Below are 8,475 nucleotides of genomic sequence, written 5' to 3'. Positions count from 1 at the left end.
AAGACTCGGTAAATGAATGTAACTTTATTGCGGTGTGTTCTCTCTCATACTCTGCTGTTTCTCTGTTTTCTGTTTTACATCACAGTACATCACTTCCTTGCATACATTACCACGTGTACATACATGTATGGTGAGCTAAAAAGGACAAATTAATAACCGTCTGTAATGGGGGAATAAATAGTTGAGACCTTCACTGTGGCTATAGATATGTTTCAGCTTTGCTTAAGGCTGCTTGGGGAAAAGGATGAGACTTCTAAAAAACACAGCACTATCAATTAAATGTAGAGGTATAAAGTGGATTCTGCAAGTGAGAGTTTGAAGATTGTAATATTTAAATCAGCTGCTCAATAGTTGGTGAAGTCAAGGTATAATTTTGCTGTTGACTCTCTCAGACAGCCTCTCTAAAGGACAGAAGTTATTGGTAGCCAAGGGTCATCTTTTGCAGAACCTGGAAACTAAGGTAAGGAAGCTATCATAATCCACAGACATTACAGTTAGGAGGGAGAGCATTCTTGCCTGAGTTAGATGGTTATGGTCTCTAGTTCCAATCCATGGCCTAAGAGCATAAAAATCTAAGCTGATATGAGCATAATTTTTTAGATACAATCACTATGTTAAAGTGTCCTGGCTAATGTTTACCCCTCAATATCAGGTCATTATCACATTGTGGGAGCTTCCTGTGAGAAGGTGTTGATAGGTTTTGCTGATGTTGGGACTATTTTCAAGCTGGCAGTCTTATTCTTGTGAGATGCTTTCAAGCATCTTGCACCACTCCAACCATAAAATAACATATTTATGGAGATTCAACAACAAACCCTATCATTAACTGGACTTGTAGTCTGCTATTGGGTTCTTAAGTACATTGACTTGGAAGTTTGAGGACTGTGTTACAATTCTGTCAGTGTTAAGGTACTGGAGCATTGCCCAGTTCAATGAATTTCACAGCATTGGCCAATCCCTGAGTTCCCAACAGAGTTTGAATTGTAAGAGTCTCTCTGTTCACACCCTTTTGTATTGTTGAAATTGAGAAATTCTTCAGTTACAGCTGGTTCCCTGATGAATGGTTAGGATGTCTCCAGTAATACTGGGTTAGACAGACTTTTGATCCATAAGCCTGTCTGCAGAGCAAGAAGGAAAGTGGGGTTGAGGCCACAATCAGATCAGATGTGATTTTATTGTGTGGCAGAGCGGGCTCAATGGACCTAAAGGCCTCATCCTACTCTTTTTCATGTTTTAATGTGTCACATAAGCATTACAAACTCTCATGAAAAAGCAAAAGAGAAACTCTGAAAACATAAAAATGGCAATAAAAAGATCAAAAAAGGCATAAAATGCTCACATTGTTTAAGAGTTCCATCACAGGTAAATTGACCTTTCCATTGTTCCACAGGTGAGGAAATAGAATGCAGGTAAGCTACAGGGATCAGGGATTACAGGAATGTGATGCCGATTCTTTAACAGTTTTTAGGTGTGTTTCCTCAACAGAAGTGGAGGACTGTTGGAGTTGGTTGTTGCTGGGCAGGAAGTGCCTGCAGTGAAAGCTGTGTGAAGTACTCAGTAATTCATACCAACTCCTGTCTAATGATTAAATTAAGCCATTTGTCCTCAGTAATTGCATTTAGATAGCCTGATAGTTTACTGGAAAATTGTTAAAGCAAGTAGTTACTTGGTTCCAGGGCAGATATTCCAAATCTTCTAGAGCAGGCTTGTCCGACCTATTCACTCCGAGGGCCATATATTTTCTTACTCACAGGCTGATGAGCAAATTTGGAAAAATAAGTTTTGACAAAACAATTAACTGAATTCCAAAAACAGTCGAGGTTTTAAGGAAAGAACGAATTGCGAAAAAATGTAAAGTAATGTTGTAGCAATAAATTGTTGAGTTAAAAGAATGAGCCACAAAAATGACCAGAGAGTTGGAGAGTCAGTGTATGTGGGTGGGAGTCTGTGGTTGTGTATGTAAGTGGTGGTGAGAGGGAGTGAGGGACAAAGTCTATCTCACACACACACTCACACACTCTACCCCACACACACACTGTCATACACACACACACACACAAACACACACCATGCACACATACTGCCCCTCCATAGACAAATACACATACACTGCTCTCCCCACACACACGAACACACTCGCACACTGTGCCACACGCACACACACAAACACACACCATGCACACATACTGCCCCTCCATAGACAAATACACATACACTGCTCTCCCCACACACACGAACACACTCGCACACTGTGCCACACACACACACACAAACACACACCATGCACACATACTGCCTCTCCATAAACAAACACACATACACTGCTCTCCCCACACATACAAACACACTCACACACACACTCCCCACACACATGAACATGCTCATCCTGTTTTCTGTGTATAGGACATACCAATTTCCACATTGCTGTAGATGCTAATGTTGTTTCTGAACTGGCACTTGTCTAGGGGCATGAAAAGTTCTGGAGCACAAGTATTCAGTACTATTACCAGAATGTTTCGGGCCGATTGCCTTTGCAACTGAATTGATGAAGACTGCTATCTGTGATGCTGGGGACATGTGGAGAAGGTTGAGATGGATCATTCACTCTGCACTTCTGACTGAAGATTGTTGTAACTATTTCAACATTATTTTTTACACTCTTGTGCTGGGCTCCTCTATTGTTGAGGATGGGGATATTTGTGGAGCCTCCTCCTCCAGTGAGTTGTTGGTCCACCACCATTCATGGCAGGATGCAGCAGGACTGTAGTGATTAAATTTGATCCATTGGTTGTGGGATCACTTAGCTCTGTCTATCACTGGCTACTTGTTCTGTTCATCATGTAGCCCTGTTGTAGCTTTACTAGGTTGACACCTTATTTTTAGGTGTGCCTGGTGTCTTTCCTGGCATGTCCTCATGCACTCTACATTGAATTTATAATCTGCTGAATACAAATGAACAGGAAAAATTTGTCTTCATTTCAGCATGGTGAGGGTGAAGAAAGAAAGAAGGTCTTGCAATTATATAGCACCTTCCATGACCTAAGGTCTGCCTAAGGTACAGCCAATTAAGTACTTTTGAAGTATAATCCCTGTTGTAATGTAGAAAATATTGTGTGCAGCAATGAAATCATCTATATTTAATGATACTGAATGAGATAGTAATAGGATATTGGCTAGGAGAAGCTCTGTTGTTCTTTGAAATGGTGCCATGAAATCTGTAATGACTGAAGGTGACTAATGATTTCAAATATGAAGAGTTTATGACCAACAATATTTATATATACAATCAAGTGTCTGACAGAACTGCAATATACGTATTCTTTTCTCCCCTCCCTGCCTTCAATTGAGGTTCCTCCTGACCTGGGATGCATACCCATGCTTCCGATTGGCTCGACTCCTGCTCCGCCTCTTCAGCTGAATCATGTGGCTCTGAGGGAACTCCCCCCCCCGTTTAAAGAGGCTACACTACCACACTCCTGCCTCCACCTTCTGAGTTCAACTCTGAATGAAACAAAAGGGACATCATTAAACAGAGGCATGCGAAACTCAACAAGGCATCAAAGACACTGAGGAAAAATTCATCAGAGATGCAGTCTGTTAGAAGACTTCCAGATCCAGGAGGCACGTCTCAATTCAGCACTATGATCTTCAGTGAGTAAAGAATCTGAGCGGGCTGTTGGAAAAGATAAATCCATCAGCCTGGAGTCAAGATCCTCTTCAGTAGCTACAGTCCCCTCCGTTTCGGAAAACACTGAGTCCTCTGACTGCCCACTTATAACAGAAATCCCTGTATTAGCAACTGATAGTCACAAGTCTACCACAGGAAATACCAGTTGATGCTTAGCATCAAGCCCAACACTTCCTCAAACAATCCACATGCTTTTTTTGCATGACAACCTGGTACTTATACAACGTATGAGTTGGCGATGTCCTTTCCACAATTTTTCCAGGCACCCAAGTATCCGCTTGGAAAGTGCACTTTCTTTTTAAAGGATTGCCTGCTTCTTTAAATCTTCTCAAAACTTTAGGGCTGCATGGTTGCACAGTGATTATCACTGCTGCCTCACAGTGCTAGGGACCCCGGTTCAATTCTCACTTCAGATAATGTCTGTGTGGAGTCTGCACATTTTACCTGTATCTGTGTGGTTTTCCTCCGAGAGCTCCAGTTTCCTCCCACAGTTCAAAGATGTGCAGGTTAGGTTGATTGGCCACGCTAAATTGCCCCTTAGTATCCAAAGATGTGTAGGTTAGGGGGATTAGCGGAGTACATGATTACAGGATAGGGCCTGGGTGAGATGCTCTGTCGAAGAGTTAGTGGAGACTCGATGGGCCGAATGCCTCCTGCACTGTAGGGATTCTAGTCTATGAACTTCCTCTAAGTGTGACCTGTCTTCCTCAGGTGAGGCACATGTAATCAGGATGTCATCAGTATGAAGGGATTGCATAGTGGCATAATGGTTAGCACTGATTCCTCAAATGCCAGAGACCCGGGTTCAGTTCCACTTTGGGTGTCTGTCTGTGTGGAGTCTGCATATTCTCCCAGTGTCTGCATGGGTTTCCTCTGGGTGCTCCAGTTTTCTCCCACAGTCCAAAGATGTGCGGGTTAGGTTGAGTAGCCATGGGAAATATGGGGGGTTACGGGGATAGGGTAGGGGCTGGGCCTGATAAGATGTTCTTTTGGAAAGATGGTGCAGGTTTGATTGGCTAACTGACCTCCTTCTGTGCTGTAGGGATTCTATGGTCCAGGTACATCACTATGTTCGGAATGTGCTGTAGTAAACCTTTGATCATACGTTGGAACATGGCACAAGCTGATGAGACTCCGAAAGGTAAACGGTGCAATCCCTTGTGGGTGTTAATAGTAACCAACCTCTGAGAATCCTCATCCAAATCCAGCTGTTGGTAGGTGTGACTGAGGTATGACTTGGTGTATTTTAAATCCCTGAATAGTTTGGCGTAGATGTCTTTGATTCTAGGAATGGGGTATCTATCTGAGATCCTCAATTGACTGTTAGTTTATAATCCCCACAAAATTTTTACAATACGACCCAGTTTGAGGATGGAGACTTTGGATGCAGCCCATTCAGAGAATTGTTCAGGCTTTATGACACCTGAACCTTCCAATCTCCCAAACTCTACTTCAACCTTATGGCGTGATGCAGGACGGACCCGAGAAAGTTTGGCATTGCCTTGGGATTCAAATAGGTTTTAGCTTTTGGCCTTTTTGTTTGTCCCATTGCCTTTTGAAAAACCTCAGAGTCTTTGCACAGAAACACCAGGTTTAATATTTCCAACCAATCTAATTTTATCTGCTCCAGCCAATCCCGATTCACTAGGCAAGGTCTGTGACCCTCAGTGACTAGAATAGGTGATTGTACTGTTTCGTTCTTGTAGAACATGGTGACTGTTGCTGACCCTATGGTCTTCAATGTCTCTCCCATATAAGTAGACAATATGGCTGCTAACTTTTGATTTGATTTATTATTGTCACATGTATTAGTATAGAGTAAAAAATATTGTCTCTTGCTTGCTATACAGACAAAGCGTACCGTTCATAGAAAGAGAAAGGAGAGAATGCAGAATATAGTGTTACAGTCATAGCTGGGGTGGAGAGAAAGATCAACTTAGTGCAAGATAGGTCCATTCAAAAGTCTGATAGCCACAGGGAAGAAACTGTTCTTGAGTCGGTTGGTATGTGTCCTCAGACTTTTGTATCTTTTTCCCAATGGAAGAAGGTAGAAGAGAGCATGTCTGGGATGCATGGGTCCTTAATTATGCTGGCTGCTTTTCTGACGCAGCGGCAAGTGTAGACAGAGTCAATGGATGGGAGGCTGGTTTGTGTAATGGACTGGGCTTCATTCATCACTCTTTGTAGTTTCTTGTGGTCTTGGGCAGAGCAGAAGCCGTACCAAGCTGTGATACAACCAGAAAGAATGCTTTCTATGGTGCATCTGTAAAAGTTGGTGAGAGTCGTAGTGGACGTGCCTAATTTCCTTAATTGTCTGAGAAAATAGAGGCATTGGTGGGCTTTCTTAACTATAATGTCCATGTGGAGGGACCAAGACAGTTTAAGAATTAGGAGAGGCTACTTACGAATCTAAATATTACAAGATAAAAAAAAATCAAGGGCCATCTAGTTTCCTGCATGATGCATTGCTCCATACAAGATTATTGACTAATCATGGCAATCGATCTCTGTCAATTAGTCTACAACCAGATAGGATATGGGAAAAATCTCAATGGTGGAGAAATTTCAGAACCTGTTCCACCCAATAAATTACACTTACCAGATGTCACATCCCAAATTACTCAGATCTACTATCCAAAATGATGTTTTCTGAAAGCGAATTAACAAACTTGCATGTAAGTGAGCGAACATCAGTTGCTTTTACTGTCACCCCAAGATGCCCTGTTTCACTGAAATTGTAGCATCCATTTCCAAACTCAGATTAAGCCTAAGTACTTTTTAACTCATCTATGGAATGTGAGCGTCACTGGCTAGGCCAGCATTTATTGCCCATTCCTAATTGAACTTAAAAAAGTGATGGGGAACTGCCTTCTTGAACTGCTGCAGTCCATGTGGTGTAGGTACATCCAAGTGCTGCTAGGAAGTGAGTTCCAGGATATTGAAGCAGTGACAGTGAAAAAATGGAAATATGGATGGAGTGACCCACTCAAGCAGGCTGTTTTGTCTTGGACGGTGTCAAGCTTCATGAGTATAGTTGGAACTGCACTCATCCAGGCAAGTGAAGAATATTCCAACACATTCCTGACTTGTAAGTTATAGATGGTGGACAGGCTTACAGGAGTCAGGAGATGAGTTATTTGCCATAGGATTCCAAGTCTCTGATCTGCTCTTGTGGCCACAGTATTTATATGGCTAGCACAGTCCAGTTTCTGGTCAATGGTAATCTCCAGAATATTGGAGTTTCATTGAATGCCAAGAAGACAATGGTTAGATTCTCTCTTGTCATTGCCTAGCACTTGTGTAGTGCAAACATTACTTACCACATGTCAGCCCAAGGCTGGGTATTTCTCGGGTCTTACTATGTTTGGACATGGATTGCTTCAGTATCTGAGGAGTTGCAAATTGTGCTGAACATCAGCAGCAAACATTTGACCTTATAATTGATGGAAGGTCATCGATGAAGCAGTTGAAGGTGGATGTGGAGGTGGTTAGGCTCATGGACACTACCCTGAGAAATTGCTGCAATAATGTTCTGGAACTGAAATGATTAACCTCCAACAACCACATCCATCTTCCTATGTTCCAGGCATGAGTCCAACCAGTGGAGAGTTTTCCTTCTGATTCCCATTGACTCTGTTTTGCTAGGGTTCTTTACTTCTGCACTTAATCAAATTCTGCCTTGATGTTAAGGGCAGTGACTTTCACTTCACCTCTGGATCTCAGCTCTTTTGTCATGTTTGAACCAAGGCTGTAATGACATAAGGAGCTGACTGAACCTGACTGAATATGATCTCAGCATCAGTAAGCAGGACTTTCTTTCATGGTTAAATTATATTTTGATTTCTCTCAACATGGTTGAGTAAGTATTGGTTGATAGCACTGTTAATGATGCTTTCCATCATTTTCTGATGATCGAGAGGAGACTAAAGGGCCAGTAATTAGCCAGGTTGAAATTATCCTGCTTTTTGTGGATGGGACTTACCTGGGCAATTTTCCACATTGCCAGGTAGATCCCAGTGTTGTTACTGTCCTGGAACAGCTTGGATAATGTTCAGTAGTCAAGTGTTCATCTTCAGTACTGGAATATTGTCATGGCCCATAGCCTATGCAGTGTTCACTGATGTTGAGAGCCTCAGGAAGAGGCTGAGATCATCCACTCAGCACTTCACAGCCTTGTCTTCTGTGCTGATCAGCTGGGTTCCCCCATCATAGAATCCTACAGTGCAGAAGAAGGCCATTCAGCCCATCAACTCTGCACCAACCTCAATCCCACCCTGGCTCTATCCCTGTAACCCCACATATTTACCCTAGCTGATCCCCCTGACATTAAGGGGCAATTTATCATGCCATTCCACCTAACCTGCATATCTTTGGACTGTAGGAGGAATCCGGAGCACCTGGAGAAACCCATGCAGATACGGGAGAATGTGCAAACTCCACACAGATAGTCGCTGGCGCTGTGAGGCAGCAGTGCTAACCACTGCGCTATTGTGCGACCCATCATTGAGGATGTACTGTAGAATTCAGATCTGATTCATTGGTTGGGGATCACTTTGCTCTGTCCATTTCATGCCACTTCTACTGTTTGGCTTGCAGATAGTCCTGTGTTGTAGCTTCACCAGGTTGACACCTCATTAGCTGAGATGATGCACATCCACATGATACATAAGAACCTAAGAACTAGGAGCTGGAGTACGCAATCAGCCCCTCAAGCCTGCTCCACCATTCTGTATGATCATGGCTGATGTCATCTCAGCTTTATCTCCACCTTCCTGCCCACTCCTCAA

Source organism: Carcharhinus amblyrhynchos, chromosome 12 (genome assembly GCF_965287045.1).
Source record: "Carcharhinus amblyrhynchos chromosome 12, sCarAmb.v2.hapA, whole genome shotgun sequence".
Taxonomy (NCBI): Eukaryota; Metazoa; Chordata; class Chondrichthyes; order Carcharhiniformes; family Carcharhinidae; genus Carcharhinus; species Carcharhinus amblyrhynchos.
This window is presented reverse-complemented; position numbering follows the sequence as displayed.